Genomic DNA, 20952 nt, shown 5'->3' on the forward strand with positions numbered 1-20952 from the left:
TCGGGGGACACGCGGAGAGGTTAGGGATCCCCCATAACGACTTCTGCAGAAGCTGCAGAAATGAGGAAGAGCCAGAAACCTTGCGGCACCTGTTATGCGAGTGCCCCGCACTTTGTAGAAGAAGACAAAAGTTCATGGGTTCAGGATTCTTTGAGGACCTAACCGACATAGCCGAAGTAGGCATACGGCAACTTCTGGGTTTCGCAAAATCCACACGATGGTTTGAGTAGGGCCTATGTGTGCTAGTGGGGTCACTGGCAGCCACTTTAACCTAACCTAACCTAACCTATTGATTTTACTATCGATTTTTTCTGAACTTATCGATATAATAAACAATATATTTTATCAATTTTGTTATCGATATTTTAATCGATTTTGTTATCGATTTTTTTATATATTTTGTAATCGAGTTTGTTATCGATGTTTTGTCGAGTTTGTTATCGATTTTGTTATCGATTTTGCTATCGATGTTATTATCGCGTTTGTTATCGGTACTTCGGAAGGCGCTGGTTTTCGGTATAGTAGAATCCGAGGGTGTGAGAGCATAAAAATTCCTGTTTTACTTTTTCACATACATTTTCGGGCCACCCTATTAGACACACTTAACTAAGACGAGCAATCAGAGGGAAATATGTATGTCGAAACCTCAGCCACTGTTCTTACATTTCATAGTTACAGTTTGAGGGAGTCATATTTAAACAAAAATATACTACTGCTTACCTTTTCATTTACGTAAAAGCTCTTTCTGCCAATCCAATAATATTTTATCCTGAAAGATACATAGAAAAAGAAACATGTTATTCTTACTTTACAACAGTTAATCAAATAAGCTAAGAGTTAAGTTAAGTTTATCAATGAGGCAGTTGCATCACTCCAAGTAAATATCACCTCCCAAATTACTACCTTTTGTATGCATTGAGCACTTGACTGATTTACTCTTAAATAAGAAAAGTTTTCGCATTTTGATTTGCAACTAGCTGGGTGTGAATTATGCGTATATTTGGGTATAATAGACGAAAAGTCGGACTGCAATGAAAAGCCATGTAAACAATGTTGTTGAACATACATATCGTTAAAGTACAAAACCGCGTATCAACAAAATACAAAACTGCGTTTCAAGATAATGCAAAACCTCGTGAGGTTGCATAAATTAATTTATTCTTTATTCATTTGTTTTTAATATTTATTTTTATTATTCTTAAGTAAAAAATACTTAGGTATTTAGGAGCTGTTAGATACTAAAGTATAAAAAATTAAAGTATCTATCACTAACGTACTAAAGTATTTGGTAGATGACCAAATGCTTACAAACTAAGTACTTTGTTATTTATATAAAATTAAAACAAATAACACATTACCTTAAATTCACCTCAACTTATCTTACCACAACTCACTTCAACTCAACTCAACTCACTTCAACTTACTTACACAAACTCAAAACACCTAAATCCACCCACCACACCTGAACTCATCACACCCGTACTCGCCACTCCTCATCTAAGCTCACCACACCTCAATTCACCTCATCTCTATTTGGCCACTTTTTCGGGATTTTCGAGATTTTCGGCATTCTCGGCACTAAATTTGGATTTTCAGGACTACTTCGAGATTCATTTCAGAAATTTTTTTATATCTATCGATTGATATCGATATAGTTATCGATAAGTTTTTCGATTTTACAATCCATTTATTTTTCCATACTATTATAGACAAATTTATCGATAAAATAATCAATAATTTTATTTTTATTACGAAAATGAGGCCAGAACATAGTGTATTTTATCCTTTAGAGGGGTGTAACAACAGCTTGCGTCTTAAATAAATTACTAAAAATTGAGAATATCGCAGGTGGGTGTTGTGGTTGAATAAAATACGAAGCAGTTGGCACACAACTTGTCTTTGAATATTGCATAGTATCCATTTTCAAATTTGACATCAAAGTATATACAAACAAAAAGTGTTATTAAAAGCAATGCCGCAGTTTATTTTAGCTTTCGACTTGAATGCAACCTATGTGAAACCAAAAGAGAAGGTGCTAATTTCCAAGAATCTTTTTGCAGAAATTAAATTCTTTCGTTCTTTATCTACAAACTTTTCCATGGTTTCTGTTTTCTGTTTTCTGTTTTTTTTTTTGCGTAATCAAATTTGTGACTTTTGTTGCTGGAAGTGATTTCCGCGTATTAAGCAACCGTTATGTTAAAAATTTACAACAGAGCATAACAAGTGTTTACAGCTTTGTACATACTGCTAACTAATTATCACACAAACACGTGCAAGAATATACGACGACATGAGCGGTAGAAGCAACCAAAATTGCTTGCCAAAACTTTTTAAGAAAATAAGAAATAAAATCGCAAAAAAAATAAAAACTACAAAAAGGTGTAAAGCAGTGCTACCGCTGTGTCATTTAGTGACTAATTTTACGACAATCAAAAGCGGCATGGCGCGCAGAGAGATGAGTAAGGAAACAAGTTAACTTTATTGTGAATTTTATTCTCGTTTTTTATTGGATTTTTCTGTCATAGCAGCGCTTGGTTTTAGACACATTTTAGCTCACATATCTAAATTTTATGTATGTATCTACATACATGTTATACTTCTGACCGTCTAGCTGCGCATTTTGTTGTTTTTTAGACACAATAAAGTTGATTATGTGTGGATAATTATGATTCGTTTTTTTCGCTTTTTTTTTGTCGCGGCACGTTGAAGCCGAAATTGACCACTGGATATGCCGCGATATTATTACCCCGAGGAGCTTATTTACAACTGCAGGGACTGACAGTTAGAGACCAACAGCACCAGATATATTTTATGGGTATACAGGTTAGCTTTTAAGAGCGGCTCAATGCTGCAGGGCAACGCTGACTGGCTTGCTCACCTGCGCTTTGGATAGCGCAATTGCTGTGGCATTAATGATGTTTGCTATAAAAATTTATAATGATTTGGTAAAATAGTTCTTTGGCATATACACATAAGTATGTACTATTTTAAAGTGCTGCACAAGCGCATTTGATGTTGCCTGAGCGATCTGTCGTCTACACACTGTTTGGTATCACTTATGTACATATGTATGTACAACAGTGCTGGAACAGTAACGAAGCAAACGTGACGCCAACAGTACAGTCGTCATTTCGTCTTATCCGACGTCAGTTGAACACGCAAACAGGGCATAGAATAGTTCTCTCGAAAGCACCGAAAGCCTTCTCAACAACGTCCCTAAGTTTCAGTGAGCAACTACAGTAAAATTTTTTAATAGAGAGTATCGCAGGGTCAATCTTAAGTGGTTTTTTCAAATAATTCCGCACAATTTGCGGCCCCATACGTGATTTTTTTTTTTGTACTTTTGGTATCTCTTGGGTACCGTTTGTGTATTTTCAAGGTCTCTCCGGTATTGGTTTGCGGACAATTTCCAGTGTTTGGCGTAATTTTTTCTGTATCACTTAAAGTATTTATGAAGATGTTTTTTGATATTTCGGTAATTTTTATTCGGTATTTTTTAATTTTTTGGTGAGCAGGATTTTTTGCAGTTTTGAGATTATTTCGGGACACTTTCGGTATGTTTGAGGATAATTCGGAATAGCTCAGGATTAGTGTGTCTAGCAACTTTTTATCGGTTTTTCGGAATATTTTCGGACTTTAACGGGTTTTGAAATTTTTGATACTTATTCAGGAATAATTTTGTATACTTCTTTTAGCATATTTTCGGTAGTTTTCCGGCAGTTTTCGGGGTTTCGGTATTATTTCTGCACCTTTTCGGGAATTTCGGCACCTTAAGCGGGTTTTTTGAGACTAATATGGGATTTTCGGAATTATTTTGAGATTACTATTGTAAAAAGCGACTGACATTTTCCCATGAATTGTTTCAGCCGTTTCAGGATTATTTCGGAATTTTCTGGACTAAGTTTTCAGAATCTTCAGGTATTTTTTAGCTTTTCGAGATTTCGAAATTTTCAGGACTAATTGGGGATTACTGTTGAATACATGGTTAGCTTTTTTCTGGGGCAATTCCGAATTTTCGGGAGTAATTCGGCATTAGTGTTGTATACAGCGTTTAGCATTTTTTAAGGGATTGTTTAAGACTTTACGGAGTTTCGGGAAATTTTGGACCGACGACTTATGATTTACAAGACTGTTTCGAAATTGCCATTGTATTTAGCGCCTGCCATTTTTTTAGGAGGTGTCGGAATTATTTGCCGTCTTTCGGGTCTAATTCGTTATTTTCGGTACTAATGCGGGATTTCGGAACTTCTCGGTATTTCTTTAGTATAGAGTATTACTTAGTGAAGCCATAAATACATATCAATTTTATATCAATTGCTTAGAAAGTCAAATCAGATAGCAGCAGCAATTTTTTGTTTTATTCTGTAAAAATTTTAAGTGCATGAACAGTACGTACTTGCGTATACTCCCATCCGCACAACCTATTGCATATATTGCCACTAATTTGATTTTCGCTGCCTTTACTGCCCTCTGCCTTCTTTTACAATACTGTTTTGAAGCAACAATGCTTAGTTACAAAAGGTCATACAGATTGTTTACAGCGTTCTCTTCAATTAATTTGTTTGTTGAGAATAAAATATCGCAGTTTTATGCTAAAAGAGCAACAGACTTGAGATCAGATTTAAGTCGACTTGCGCAGCGGTTTATTAAATTTTTATAAAAACGTGAAAACAGCTGTCAAACACACAGTTGCTGTCGCAGCAGCTGTCAGTTTGTCACTCAGTCAACATGAAAATCTGCTAGTCACTACAACAGCAGAATGATAGTCAAAACAAAAGCATCAAAAAGTGGCTTGGGGTGGTATTATTATAGAGTTTTTTTTTTCTGCCAACCAAATCTTTAGTGTGAAATTTTTTTCATTAAACGCATATGTGTATTTACATGTGTTCGTACATAGTTCACCTTTCCCCACACATTCATACATACGTACATACATATGTGTATAGATATTACGTGACCACCTCTGTAGTGCTGTAACAGCAAAACCTCTTTTAGTGTAAATATATATGTATATGTATATACAGTATTTTCTTCATTTCTCACTTCACGCTTGCGCTTTCTATTAGTTTTCTAGTGAAAATTGTATACAAAATTACATTAACCGTTAATTCTTAGCAATTTTTTCCAGCCATTAATTTTTTACCATACACACATGTGTAGATATGTACATACACTTTTACATATACATATACATATACAGCACTTCGTAAATAAATACATTTGACCCGCAAAAGGGTCTCGCCGTTTGTATGTATGCACCCTTATAACGGTACGTTAAAAAGCTATTTTCTTTTAAGTGAAAATAAATAGATAATTTTTTACTTTTTTTTGCCATTTCTTTCCACACGGTTAACTTAGTCGAAGCGTAAAATTGCAATTCTCTGCTGGCAAATTTTTTCATACTCTATTCGTTAGTTTATTGAATCTTTTCTCTGCGGCATGGTCACCCTTGTGATTAAATTGTAAAATCAACTTTTTAAGCTAGGTAATAGGTGTTTAACCCAAATCGGTAAACATAAAATGAAAATACTTGCATACATGTGTTCATGCCATCTATAAAAGAAATTCGCGTATGAGGCGTAACTAATTTACCCTGAATTTGAAATAAATATTTAGTTGGCAATTTTAAACCTCTCTTAAACCTCTCTTTCTTGATTCTTGGTAGGATTAGTATTAAAATATTTAATTTGACTAGTAAATCAAATTTATTATGCATTTCTAAACAGGTGGCAGCTCTCTTCAAACAAATAACTAAAGAAATAAAATCTAAAGGACCTCTTTTCGATTGACACCTAGATATAAATGTGCATTACAATATTTCAATTAACTTATCTATTAATTAAATTGATTTCAACTTTTTATTTTAACCTTTGTTATAATACTTTGTTACATTTGTTTATCAAATTTATTTTGACTTTCTCAACAGTTGGCGACCCTCTTCAAAAATAATAAAGCTTTTTTTTCATGTGATGTGATGTGATGTCATCCCACGTGATGTCATATCATGTGATGTCAGGTCATATGATCCTACATATTATGATGTCATGTCATGGAATAACATATCGTATGATTTCATGTCATATGATGTGATATCATGTGATGTCATATTATTACCTAAGTATAAGAGTATTTCTGCAATGTTTAAAACCCATTAACAAATGAACAAAGAATACGAGTACAAATTTTGAGAACATCAAGTTTTTATTACTGCGATATTCAATTCGGCACGCTCAACCAGTCATATCTACGAATTTGATGCGACTAAAATCATTTAATTGTCGCGGCTTCTTTCTAAACCGTATTTGGCGATTCAACTTTTACTTTGGCTAACATCTTTTATTGTGACACTTTATAGGTTTGACCGTTAGAAGAGATAAAGAATCTTTATAGACGAATATGTTGCAAAATAGAATGAAATTGAGAAATACGAATTTGGCTGGTTGGCAATAAAAATTTAGCAGAATGGTATATTAATGATTCGCAGTGATGTAGTCACAATATTGGGAGAGAATGGGATTAGTGATGACTAATGACTTATGAATAAAAGTAGTGCCCATTCACTGACAACTAATTACACTATGAGTAATTGCTGACGGCAAAGGATTGATCAGTACTAACTAAAGACTAATAACAAACAGCTTACGGCCGAAAAAGGCTTATGACTATCGATCGTCTAATTATGAATATTGTCTAAGTACTAACGACTTATGAATTACCAATGGCAATAACGAATACTGACTTATGATTAATAACTTATGACTGGCGACTAATGAATAATCAGGACTAACTAGTGGCAACTGACTGACGACTAATTACTAAGAACTAATAAGTTACAACTGCCAAGATTATAAAAATGACAAACCACCAAATGACATCTGAAAATTAATAAATATATACTTATGAAAAACCACCATAAACCAGGGCCTGCGGCCGATTTCTCTTTGGGGGTTTTATGTAAAGTCAATCGTAATAACCAAGAATATCATTGTTTATTAAGAGTATTAAGCATGTTGAATTTATGTGTGGATATAATTCAGCAGAACTCAAAGAAAAGTCACATACAATTCATCGAGGTATAGATAAAAAAATGTTTAATACCGATTCAACATTAACATTAATCATACCTAAATAGGGGAGCGAAGGGTGGTATTATGGACCACATAGGGAAAACTTTCTGAAGAAAAAAATGAAATCTGAATTTCTCCTCGTCTTTAATGATTAACACAGCCCAACAAAAAAAAAAAAACTTTGATACGGCAAATGTTAAAGCTGTTTTTGATAGACTTTTTTGTGCTAATTACGTATCCGTAAGCGAATTTATCTGCTCCAGCTAAAAAAAAAACAGGTCAAAGTGTCAAGAAATCGCGCTTTTTGCAATACTTTAGAAGCTTTAGCAAAGAAACCAAAGGTGATAGAACCTTCCTGCCTTAAATTAAACCTAGAATTGTCGACTATTATCTTAGAAAATACCATTCCTGCACCTTCACTAGATGGTCACTTAGTCATTTGTTTTGCTTTTATTGGATTTTATTTTGTCTTAGAAAAAATTAGGAACAAGTGGAATCAAATTTTTGAACGTTTATTATAGGCTTGAAAAAGAAGTGGCATTGACATTATTATGTTATTGTAGTATACCAACTGTACATTGAATTTTTGTGCAAAATATATATCTTTCTCATGATCTCGACCAAATCTTCTCGAAACCATTCGCGAAGAATGGAAGCGAGAAAACGATTTTTCACATAGCGTTCATTAGTTAAAATTGCTTAAATAATAAAATGAATAAATAAAATCATAAAAATAGCTATGCAAATTATGTCTACGAAAGACCTAAGACACGAACTTTTCTTGCACAAAAAATGAAAAATTATTCCATAAATGGACAGGTCACCCTTATGGTGAACGATCTGGAAATTGAAGTGAACCAGACTTCTTCTGGCTTAGAATTAACAATCTGGATCCCTCTGAAACTATTTTTCATCACAACACGCAGACTCCCCTCATTCTTGACGTTAAGTTCTCAAAACTTTCTTGCGTCTTTGCGTTTGTCTATGTCTTCATCTTTGTTCAATGATTCTTATCGTTACTATTATCATTATCTTTGACTTTGTGAATACCATTGGCATTGAATCCGCCGCAGTGGCGCTCAATGCTGCCTCTCATTTTCTGTGCACACATCTTAAGAGCCTAAATTCTGCGCACACAGATAAGGTACAAGCATTAAATTTTAATTTTACAATGATTTACAAAGTGAAAATATTAAATTTATTATGTAAATTTCGTTTTCAACAAACCATAAATATTGCATATGAAAACAGCAGTTATGTAGACTAAAATAAAATAAACTGTTTAATGTCAGTAGATGGAATTTTTTCGAATACAATAAACTACTCTCCACAGTTCACTCCAATTATTTCGCTAGTAATTTTTAGTAATTATTTGTTAATGGTATCAATTTAACACTTTTCTCCTTTCATTTTGCCTCATTCAATTTGACCACAGGCACTTTGCAATAATAAATCATTTTGGCACAAGCTGCAATTTGCATAATGCGGGCATACATGCATGCAGAGGTATACCTAAGTATGTGTGCATGTTCGACGAAATGCAGAATACGCATTTCGTTTATTTTTGCATCTTTGATATGTAGGTAAATATATACATATGTATGTATATCCTTTCGCTTTTCGTTACGCTCTTAATTGCTCATTGTTCGCATTAAACGCTTTAGTTACGCACTTGGCTATTACGAAGTTTGTTACTTAAGTCTTTGGTTTGTCGCCACTGATCGTTGCAACGCGTTGCAGAGATGACGGCGACAATGATGCTGCCATCTACTGTTGCCAGCTGGTGCGTAAGATTTGGAGGGTACACTTATTGGTGTAATTAAAAATTGTGGTAGCGGTGAGGAAATAATAAAGAAAGTTATATTAATTGTTTATAACTTTATTTTTCTTATAGGTTTTCTAGCTTAGAAAAATTAAAAACCAAATTAAAACTCAGTTTCTAATTTAATTTTTATATTTGCTTTAGTCTGAAATATTCGCACATACACTCCGTAGCAATTCATAATACTCAACAGATCTCAGAGAAATGAGTTAGACCATGTTAATATTTTCTTGCATAAATTTCCTGAAAATTTTTGTTGTTTTCTATGGAGAAATTACTACAATCCAATAAATAGCCTCGGGCTTGCTGCCCAAAGAATGAAGTAACCTGCAAGCTTGCGTTTAGGTTAAAGTAATAATCAGATCCCTCGTAAATAAAGTATTCAGTATTCAAGGGATCACCAGGAAGGCGTGCTCACCTACAGATAACTTCTCAGCTTTCTCGTAAAATTATGTTTTGTCGTTTACCAACAAGTAGACAATGGAAAGGTTTACGCTATAACAGAGACAGGGTATCACTTAATAATTAGCACATTTTCAGTATGTAAAGTCACTACCTTAGTTGATAGCAAAGTATTGAGATAATAAGGGATTATACAAACTTCAGCCCAATTCGCATTTTTTTTAGTCAAGCTTGGGAATAAATATCACACCTGCTTGAAATGTTGCTAAGCTGTAGAATACTTTATGGAAAGTTCTGAACAAATTCACTGACTGAGGTCAAGGCTGAACAACAACTGTCGAGTCAATGGAGATGATGATGATAGTGCTGCTTTGATTATGATGGTGGCGAGGATGATGATACGGGCAATGGTGCTTATGAGGATGATGATAACGATGATAGTAAAGATGATAATCACTGTGATGTTGATGAGAGTAATGATGATAAAGGTTATGATGACGGCCATGAAGATAGTGATTTTGATACTTATGTTGATAATGAATATGAAGGTGATGCTGATGATGATGATAACCGTGATGGTGGTGATGGTGATGGTAATGATGATGATGACGATGATGGTGCTGTTGATGATGCTAATATTGCTGCTGATGATGATAATATTGATGGTGATGAAGTTGGTGATGATAATGATGACGATGGTGGTGATGTTGAGGTGATGTTGATGATGATGATTTGGATGATGATAGTGCTTCTGATGATTGTGCTGATGATGATGGTGGTATTTATGACGATGATGGTGTAGCTGCTGACAACAATGTTGCTGATGATGATGATGCGAATAATTGTAATTAGGGTGATGACGATACTGATACATATATGTACTGAAAGGTTTTTATCATCTGGTTGAGTTTATCCTTGGTAAGAACTTCAGCCAAATATGGCATACGACTTTTTATAAAAGCTTCTTTATTGCGCTTATCAACAAGTGGCTTATAAATACATATAAAAACTTCTTTTAACAACTGATGATTTCAACGACAAAAAATCATTAAAAATAAAAATTTATAATTTTACATTTCTGCAAATTAAAATTTTTTAATTTCGTTTTTTTCCCAACCAAAATAATCCTTAAATGTGGATTTGTAATTTTTTCGGTAAAATTTTATTATTATTTTTTTATTTTAATTTTTTAGATCAAATAAAACTACGTGCCACAAAACCCCATAAATTTCAAAACACAAGAAACAATCAACATACTTACAAAACTATGGGTCAGATATAGTGAAATTGCATTTTTAGCTTTTCTCTGTGTCGTCAGGATTTTTTTTTTAAAGAATTTCAAAAATATGATTAATTCAAAGACTTGTTTCCAAAAATTCATTGCAATGTGGAGTGATAATATGGGTACCAAATTAAAAGAAAATGCTACTGAATTAAAAAGTTTAAGTATTTTGGTTTGTGAAGATGCATAAGTACTGAAAATGCCATTTTGATTGATTAATTTTTTTTAAGTTAATAAAGTTAGTAGTGCGTATTTCGAGGATGTGGTCGGATATTTATTAGTCTTCAACAATTTTTTTTTTGCAATTTTTATGCATATTCAAGTATAAAATTTAAAAGGACTTTTACTGTACCTAATCATGCGTATGCACCAAGAAATTCAAATATTTTCAGTTCTACGGAATTTTCTCTTTTATATAATTCAACATTGCACTGAGTTTTTTAAATAATTTTTCAATTAGTCATAGTTTTAAAAATTTCTAAATCCTTTTAAGTAAGATGCTGACGTCAGACTAAAACGTAGTTTTACTAATTTTGGGCCCTAGTTACGCAAATATATTGAATTTTGACTGTTGCACGGTGTAATCTATATTTTGTAATTTTTTCAATAATACAACCTTTTAATGGCATGTAATCATTAAAATTAATGCATATATTTAATTTATGCGCATCTTGTTTCTAACATTGCGTGAGAACATTTTAGCAAACATAAATTCCTGTAATTATTTATGTTTATTTACATAAATTTTGGCGATAGCTTAAAAGAACTATAAACAGTCCACTCATGAACACTCGGACGTTGTCCCACATTTTTTTTTTGTGTTTTTTTGCAGTGGTCTCATTATAACTTTTTACAAAAATGGTAGCCAAAAAACCTTGTCAGATATCAGTGCTTTAATGACTTTTTTAACTATAGATTTTTTCACGCTCAAAATACTTTGGAGCTTTCAAACGCGGCAACATTTTTTTTTTTGTTTTTAATTTTTTTCCCCGCGTTATAACCTATTACAAAAGCGAGAATTAAACAATAAATAACCTTAGCTACTACGAACACTACTCAGCAGTAGCATCTTCACGAACACAGTTATAAATATTTTTTTCTACAAAGGAGAAATTTCACACTTTTACTTTCATTCAAAGCAAAGCACCAGAATATGCTGAGAAAATCTGCGCTCAAATGAATATTTAATTTGTTTCGCGTTTCGACTGCTGCTGATGAGACTTGGTATGATTAAAAATAAGAAAAAAAAAATGGTATACACATAAATAAACAAAAGCACTCGGCGCAAAGTTCGTTGCTACGATCTTTTGGTTTTTTTGTGTGTTTTTTCCGTTGCGTTTAGTAACAGCTACTGACTAGACGTGCTTTTGTATAGCAAGTTCGTTGCTTGAGTCTTTTGTTAAAGCATAAGCTTTATACAAATTAAGAAAATACAATGACTTATTGACTTAATCTCTTTTGTTTATTTATTTTTTTTCTTGTTTTACAGGCGTTCCAACCCATTACACTTAGTTTAATGACCGCCTTTGCTACACAGAACATTTTCGCAACAAAATTATTGTATAAAATATGCAGCTAAAAGTGTAATTTTAAGCGAACCTTGAGCAGACGCTTATTTTTTTGTGAGGTGAAAAGAATAAATCTTAAAAGTAGAAATTTAAATTGTATAAATATTTGCATGTCTTTAGTAAAAGCAGCAGCTTTGCGTGCATACATTTTTTAATCCACTTTAAATGACGCGCTTCAGCGGAATAAGTCTGAAATTCGGATTAAAAAAATACTTTCATATCTGCGTTGTTAAAAAAACGCTTAAAAGTCCACTACTAAATCTCTTTCTTCTTTTCATGACTTAAAAATAATGATTTGTCAAAAACTCCATTCATCACTAAATTCTATACTTTTTTTATTTTCGCAAGCATCAAAATATGATTGCTGGCTGCTGTCAGTTTATTTATTACACACGCAAGCACATTACCTACTTAAGTATTTGCATACTTCAGATTGTTAGTGTTGTTCCGACTCATGTATTATTTACACAAAATGTAGTTGAAAACTTGTTGCCACATTAAACATCAATGGAAATTGAGAACGCAGCTTTCACTACGCCTACGCCATTTTGGTGAAAATATAAGAAAAGCTTAATGCTTTTGTGTTCACATTGTGATTTACTCTTTTAGGTAACGAACAAAAGAATGAATGCGTAGAAATTTTACATGACTAAACACACGTTGCGTGGCTTTATTTGGCTAATAGTGAGCAATAAGTGGATTTTTACATTTCGCTGATCTCCTGAATTTATATTGTATTTAATCAGATTTTCTTAAAAATTGTGTTTGCTGAAGCATTTCAAACATTAGTTCATTGTTTTTCTCACACCCATATGTATGTCGAATTAGCAAATCTTACAGGCAGGAAAAAAGAAATTCCTCCGACTTTAAACTTCCTGAACACCACATTAGATGGCTTCTCTTAAATAATACTAAGACGCAATACGATTGACTGATCTACTCCACTCGCTTGAATATAAATTAGTAATTCCCTTTAACAATTCCTAATTTACATACACTTTCCTTATATAATAAAAAAGGTGAAGGTGAATATGTAGATATAGAAAACAGTAAACATAAAGGTAAAAGTAGAGATAAATATGATGAAAAGATAAGAATGAGGCTACCGATAAAAGTACAGATGAAGATAGCGGGAGAAAGATTAATATAAAGGTAATTATAAAGAAGAGGATATAGACAAAAAGAGAGAGCCTCACCACACACATTAACTCACCACACCTAAATTCAGCATACCTTGACTCACCACAACTGATTTCATCACACCAATTCTCACCACACCTCACCTCAACTCTATTTAAGAACTATTTCGCTATTTAAGGGATTTTCGGGATTCTCGGGACTAAATCAAAAATTTGAAAAATTTCAAAAATATTTGGGAATTCTCCGGTCTATTTTAAAATTTTCGGTACTTTAAGAAGTTTAATTTTAATTAAGTAATTAATTTTAATTTAAGAATTTAAGCCTTTATCGAAATTTTACCAATTAATTTATCGATTTTGCAATCGTCATATTTATTGATAAAAAATACCGACGTTGTTATACAATTATTTATCGATATTGTTATCGACATAATAGTCGATATTGTTGTCGATATATTAACAATATTTTTATTGAAATACTTATCGATATAAAAATCAATATTGTTATCGATATTGCTATCGATATAGTAATCGATCCTGATATCGATAAATTTATTGATTTTGCAATCCTTATAAGTGTCGATTTACCTATTTATCGATATTATTATAGTTACATTTATCATATGTTTGATTTGAAGATTTTGCTTACTCATTTGATTTTTGTAAAACTAATAATTTCTTCTGGAACCAACCATGTTTAATCTGGACTCAGAGAAGGCTAGGCTAGGTGGTCATGAATATGTTTACACCTCATCGTATGACGAAGTCTAGTGATGATTGCAGTTGGGATGACAGAACCTTTTGAGAGAAAATTTCGTAAACGCTTGGCCTCAGAATTTTTTCTATGTACATACATATGTACCTACATATAACCTTGGATAATTTTTTCCACATAAAATATTGTGCCTATTTATCGCCGATTTGAAGACTGCTAGGGCCTCCTTGTATACTTGCTAAGAACCGGTTAACTAAGGAAGCGTTTTCATTTCACCACCGATTTTTGCATTTTTATATCTTTATATTAAATTTTTTTAATGCAAAGTGCAAAGTCCTGTTCCAGTTAATAAATGTTACATACTAAAAACTAGTTGAATACAATTTTGAAGTTTCCTCAAAATGAAAAAAATCAAAAGAAAAACTTTACTTTTGTATTTTCTTTCTTTTTGTATTTTCCTTAGGGGATAACACAGTTTAACCGGTAAAGATTCATCCAAACAAGCTCTCGCCTTACCCAGTTCGTGGGCTCTCTCGTTGCATTCTATGTTCATATGGTCAGGAACCCAGCCAATAGAGATGGGCATTAACTGAGACGCCGAGCTTCGCTCCATTCTGCATTCTTTGAATAGCTTATACACGGTTACAGTAGTTGATATAGCCAGGAATGCTGGCAGCTTTTTAATTGACAGACATTGTATTGTTTTCCTTAATCTGACCACCATACCAGGATGCTGTAGGTAAGTATTGGCCTTATGATAGCGGTGTAAATCCACATTACAAGTTTCGGTTTTAAGCTCCAGTTTCTATTGACGATCCGTTTACAAGTATAATAAGCGAGGCAGGTTCTCTCTTTGCGTTTCTCAACGTTAAACTTCCAGTTTAATTTAGTGTATAGAATTACTGCCTGTGGATGGAAGACTAAATTGGGGTACACGTGTGTAGTCTACAACAATCTAAATTTCCTTACTGAATTACCTTACTAGAGAATTCAACTGCTGTGAGTGGTTGAACATCTGGATAATACTAAGTGGAATTGCATAGCTAACAAACTAACAAAGAAGGGCACTAGCACCCATATCCTTCCCAAAGAGATCAAGAGTAGGCACACTAAATAATACTCACCTCTATATGGTAAATACTAAATAAGCCAATGAACGCTGGAAAAACCTTTCGTCTAGTGAATCCACCAGCGTAGCTCCGTGAACCACGGCAGACATTTTCTAGTAACTTCTGTAGAGCAATTTTCATGGAGGATTTTACATAAGTACTTGACAGCTTTCCTCATTTGTTGCCTTAGCGTGTATTTAAAAAAACTATTTCGTGTCTAGTTCTTCCATTCAAATAGCCAAAAATTCTAATATTTCCCTAAAAAAAAAGCTTAATGTGATTTCTTCCTATTTTTTCCGCCATTAGGTGCCCAAAATTGGGCATTCTAAATTACACAAAAAGCCGCCAACATTTTTCTGCGGCACAGTACAAGAAAAGTACATTTACCTATCCGCTACTTGAGTGATCGCCCACCACCAAATTTAGAAAAACCTCAGCAAATAAAAGCGGTCAGTTAAAATATCCCATACCAAAGCCAAATGTAAACGCGAATGCAAACCAAAAACAATGCTTGCCGAAAAATTTTCTATGAAAAGCAGGCCATGCTCCACATTCAAGCAAACAAAGCATTTTCGGTGTGCGCAAAGCATGTAATTTGTATTTGGATGCGAGTGCAAAAAAATCAGAATAAATATCCAATTTTTGGTGGCATCTGAGTTGTTTTGCATTTTTGGCGTTGTTTAGTTGAGAATTTCACATGGCAATTGTGCCAGAGGTGGTTGTGAAATTATTTTTACGAAAAACAAAATGCAGAAACTTACAATAAAATTCGACCAAAAAGCATTTTAGTTGTAATTTAAATATTCAGTACCAAATATTGTAAATCTACGTTAAAAAATAAAAATAAAAAATTCAATTGGTAAAAAGCGAATTCTTTTGTGAAGTTCATTATAAAATTCAAATATTTCATCTACCATCTCTTTTTGCAACGTAAATCAAGTCTTTTATGCTGATTCAATCAAAATGAATTCAATTCAACAATGATTTTGTGTAACGTCTTACTCATGTCGTGCAATTTTTTTAATTTTTCGGTTTTGCCATTGTGTTTGTATTGCGTGTTGCTTGTCATTGTTATGCCAATTCGACCCACTCATTAACATTGCTTTGTATTGGTTTTTTTGTGTTTATTAATATTATTCATAGTAATAGAAAATAAAACTAGGTTAATCCACAATTACAACAAAGTCAAGTGAAAATAAAATTTGGTAAAAAAATTAACAAAAAAAAAAAACGTTAGAAACTCAAGGTAAAAGTAAGCCAAGTGCAAGTGAATTTAAGTGGCTTATTTAAGTGAAATTCTGTGATAATTACAGCTTTAGCAGTGAAGCTAAACATATGTATTTACAAAAATTTACTCAGTGATGACTATCGTAGCATTAACGGCGTTAAAAAAATAATGCCATCAAATGATGCAATCTGCTCGTTTTATAAGCAGCTATTACAGCTGCGAGACATCAGATAGTCAAAAGCTTTCTCCCAGCTTCGCTATAGAAGTAGATGTTTGCCTTCCCTATCACGTCACACAGATATAAAACTAATGCTCTGTCTACATCAGACTGCAAGAAAACACTATCGTAGTCAGGATGCAAAAAATCAGTTATTGAAGGAGAATTTCCAACAAAAAGACTTCTCGCACTACCCTTCCGTCAACCTTCGACTTGGCTGTCTAAAAGACCACTTAAGCCTCAAATCCAAATAAGCTATTTCTGCCCGTATATCCACACAGTAAGCATTCTACCATATGCGGACTCTCTACAAGACTCATATTTAACCCCAGTACCATATAGCAAGAAAATAGCTTTAGGAGATATGAAAAATTAAATAGCTATGGGCTGAGTAACGGAAGGCACAACATCGTCACCAGTGGAGCTCAGAAATCGAGTAAATCTAGTGGGTATGTGGCTTGCCTAGAACCCTTATTCTGACTCACAGAGCTCATGGCAACCGCTAAGGATATGTTCTATTAATATTTAAGCTTATAGTTATTTAGAGTTTTGGTATATCAGAGCCTCAGTAGCCTGTGAAAATAGTCAACCCTGCTTTTTAGTTAAGTTCCAATTGACGTATTTTCCATGCTAAGTTCCCTTTTGATTAGCCATGTTCAGGCAGTGCTAACAAATCTTGCTTTTTAATACAACTTAGTGCCAGAAAACCTCCCTCTTTTTGACCTAAAACAAACAGCATTACTCCATTCCGAGCTAGCTCGTCAACTATTTCCTTGTTATGAGTGCGGCAATTCCTCGACTTTCATAAGGCTGAACTCGTTAGGTTCTCTTTATGAGGCTTCAATTATCACAGAACCAAAGGCACTTATCAAAGAGTAGCATTCTTTGATCTCCGTTTTCTCTGGTCGAGACTATGCTAATACTGAGCTGATAGAAAAAATCGCAGTGTGGATGGTCCAAAATCATTTATGTATGTTTGAAGGTCATTCGAAAAACCCCACTTCCACGCCACTAGTCCTTTTTGAGACTTGCGTAAAAGTAGAAATTTCAAAGTATTCAGAAAAAAATTGATTTCCAATTCAGAAACCGGACGACAAAGTATTTTTCAAACAAATATCACTAGAAAAATTAAGTCTGTTTTACTGTCAGTAACTGGGTTAATAAGTTCTTTTCTCTTGACGAAAAGGACAAGCTTAGGTCAGGGTAAATTATGGCTAACGGTGTTTGCCCCGCTAAGTGGTAACCTAGACAATTCTTATGAAATTTTAGGAAATGAGTTATGTGCTCAAAATATGGTTCCGTAGACAGCCGATGTTCATTCCAGGAAGTACCACGGGAATATTGATGACAACCGAGCGACATATTTAAACATTAGTCTTTCGAGAAAAGCTGTCCTTACTGAGTAGGAAATGCTGAAATTATTCCACCTTATCATACTCCAAACAGCTGCGGCAAAAGGGGTCTGAAAGGATACTATGTCGTATCGCAAGGTTTTCTAATTAACACTGCTTGGTCAGGGTACTTGCCAGAAGCGAAAGTTGGTGCTTAGCCGACTACAGAAGGTAATTTGACTGCCCGTGGTTAACTGTCACAGGCAAGGAGTTTGCAACTTTGCACGTAGGTGTTTTCGCGAGCGGTAAGTCGAATACAAGCCAATTTGTACAAGCTCCGTCTACAGGTTGCCACAGAAGCTGCTATGCCCGCCCTGTCAGGAGCAATAATCGCAACGGTTTCGAACGCGCCAGTCGGAGGAATGGGACGGCGGACGTAGTCAGGCACAGTTAAGGTAAGAATTTAGATTAGGATTAAAATAAAGATTAGGACTAAGATTAGGATTAAGATTAAGATTAGGATTAAAAATAAGGTTAAGATTTAAATTTAAGATTAGGATTAAGATTATGATTAGGATGGGGATTATGATTCAGATTAAGATTAAGATTAAGACTAGGGTTATGATTTCGACTAGGAATAAGATTATAATTAGGATAAGCATTTAGGTAAAGATTCGGACTTCGGTTAAGATTAAGATTTAGAGTAAGAATAAGATTAATATTAAGATTAAGATTATGATTGAGATTAAGATCAGGATTAAGATTAGGATTAAAATTATGATAAGGATTAAAATTAAGATTACTATTAAGATTAAGATTGAGATTAATGTTAGGATTAGGATTAAGATTAAGATTAATACTCAGATTATCATTAAGGTTAAGATTAAGATTAAGGTAAAAATTGAGATAAAGAGGTCCATGCACATTTTTGCTCTTTAATTGAGGAATACCTTCGAATTAGAAGTCTTCGGGTTTTTAAGGGAATCCCTTAAATACTTTCTTTCGTAAACTTTTTTCCCCCTCTTCTATAGCTCTTATTTCCCTTCGATTTCAAACGAAGTCTACTCACGTTACTTTTTCGCTTATACAAACAAACCATTCTATGTTCTTAAACAATTCCCCAGAGTTTCCCATCATTAAATTTAACTTAAGGGCATACAAAATCCTTTAAAGGCTTACAATAGCTAAAAGCAACATGAAATTGGAAATAAAAATGCAAACGCAAACGACAAGCAAAATAGATTTTCTTATTTGATTAACACTGACACTATGACCATAAATAACTGCCTAAAACATGTACCCCCAGAGGGTTCTAGTCATTGTTCGCCACGCAGTCGCAAACAAATAATAAACAACAAAAGTAACAATACATAGCAGGAGAATAAGGAACAAATAAATAGTATAATACCTGCAGCAGGCGGGAAAAAAACTCAACACAAAACCTTATTGGCAGACATGCAAAAGTACTTAGGGAAACAAAGGAATAAATGGGAATATCAACCAAACAAAGCGAAAAAATGATCACAAATAGGTACACTTTTCAGTAGATGTGGTGGCTGTAGAAAAAAACCAACAAGAAACGCTATAAGGCTATGTGTAGTAGCACCGCGATTCCGCTGCTCACCCATAAGACGGAAATTGACTGCTAGCATGGCTAACAAGCGCTGCCAATGTCTTTGCGCGCATGACAAGCCAGCTACACTTCGTTATTTCGTTTTTTTTTTCTTTGTCTGCGTTTGCCTAAAGTCGGCAGTGTGGTGGCGGGTGCCGAACGGGGTGTATCTCTAGTGTTGCTAGTGTGTTAGCCCTTTGCTGATATGGCAAGGCAAGCTTCCTGCCGTCCTTCCTTTCTGCCTGCTTACAGCAGCTGCCGGGCAATTTCCTTTTGCAAAATGTTTATTGTTAGAATAAATTTTTTCTATGTTTATTATTGAGGCCCTAGACTTGAACTTCCTTAGCCAGCGGCAAATGTGCTGGCACCACAGAGGCTACTACTATGAGTGCATAGAGTAGCCAATACTGAAACACCACATACAGCTGCTTAGCGAAGGGGCTAGCATTTTGCCTTTTTTCATACTTTTGTATGTAAATAAGTATGCAGCTAGTTTGGCTGTAATATTCTATACTTTTTTAGCGATTACACATACATGCATGCATTTATGTTTTTAGGCATGTATGTGTTCTGCATCTGCCCTTTCTGGCTGTTGGGCGGTTTAGAGTCGTTTGTTACTTCAATTCCACCAAACAAGGCACGACGAAACTGGTCAACACCCGCCGCCAGAATGCTATCAACTGGCAGATCAAGGAATGAGGTAAATGACAGAATTATGTGCTGAGATCTGCCGCACAAATAAAAGCACGACAAAGAAGCACAAGCATAATAAAATAGTTAAGTTAGGGTGACCAAAGTGGCCAGAAAAAAGCGCATTCCTGTAAAAGGTAAGCATTAAAGCGCTCATACGAGATAAAGGAGTGTAGCCAAATGGCCTGCGACCTTGCTTTTCTCACCGAACACGATTTAGTAAACGTGTTGGATATGTCGATCCCTGGGCTGATGGTTTTGGTATTCTATCAGCTGAGTATGCCGAGGTGACACACAGGAAGGTAGCTGGATAGCTGACGCCAGAGTACTTTTCTACTACCATCGTGGTTAAGTTTGTGGTGGCCTCCAACGTCGCACTAATCTCAGGTGGGGTCGGCTAAAACTTGCCGATGTCTTTGGGCGAAAACCACAGGCTGTATCGGATGTAGCTCTTAAGGCAATGGTACAGGATAACATCGCCAGCACGTGGAAAGGTATCTCCGCAAGGCGACCAAAATCCTGAAGTGCTACGTGGTCCGCATGCAACTCAGGCATCTGAAAAGTATCCTTGGACACTCGAGTGGGTCAGGAGAGTGAATTGGGTTGCGAAAGCGTCGATTGAAGACGAGAGGCGAGCGTGTCGCAATCGGCCTTTAGCCAAGCGGAAAAGACCGCTTGAAAGGGAGCTGTCTCTTGAAAAAAGTACCAGGACGAACATGAAATTGCGAGAGAGGCCAGTGTAGTGCGCCGAGGTACTGAAAACAGGGCCA

At 34.5% G+C, this 20952-nt stretch overlaps 1 protein-coding gene across 1 annotated transcript in view; it reads right to left on the reverse strand.

Moving 5' to 3' along the window:
- Positions 1–20952, reverse strand: part of LOC118735724 (pneumococcal serine-rich repeat protein) — a gene marked incomplete in the record, with an annotated part of 148257 nt that overhangs the window by 85982 nt on the left and 41323 nt on the right. The window contains 1 exon segment of the mRNA XM_036465654.1: positions 721–769.

This window comes from Rhagoletis pomonella, unplaced genomic scaffold (assembly GCF_013731165.1).
Source record: "Rhagoletis pomonella isolate Grant_MI unplaced genomic scaffold, Rhpom_1.0 Rhpom_scaffold_00003, whole genome shotgun sequence".
NCBI classification, from domain to species: Eukaryota; Metazoa; Arthropoda; class Insecta; order Diptera; family Tephritidae; genus Rhagoletis; species Rhagoletis pomonella.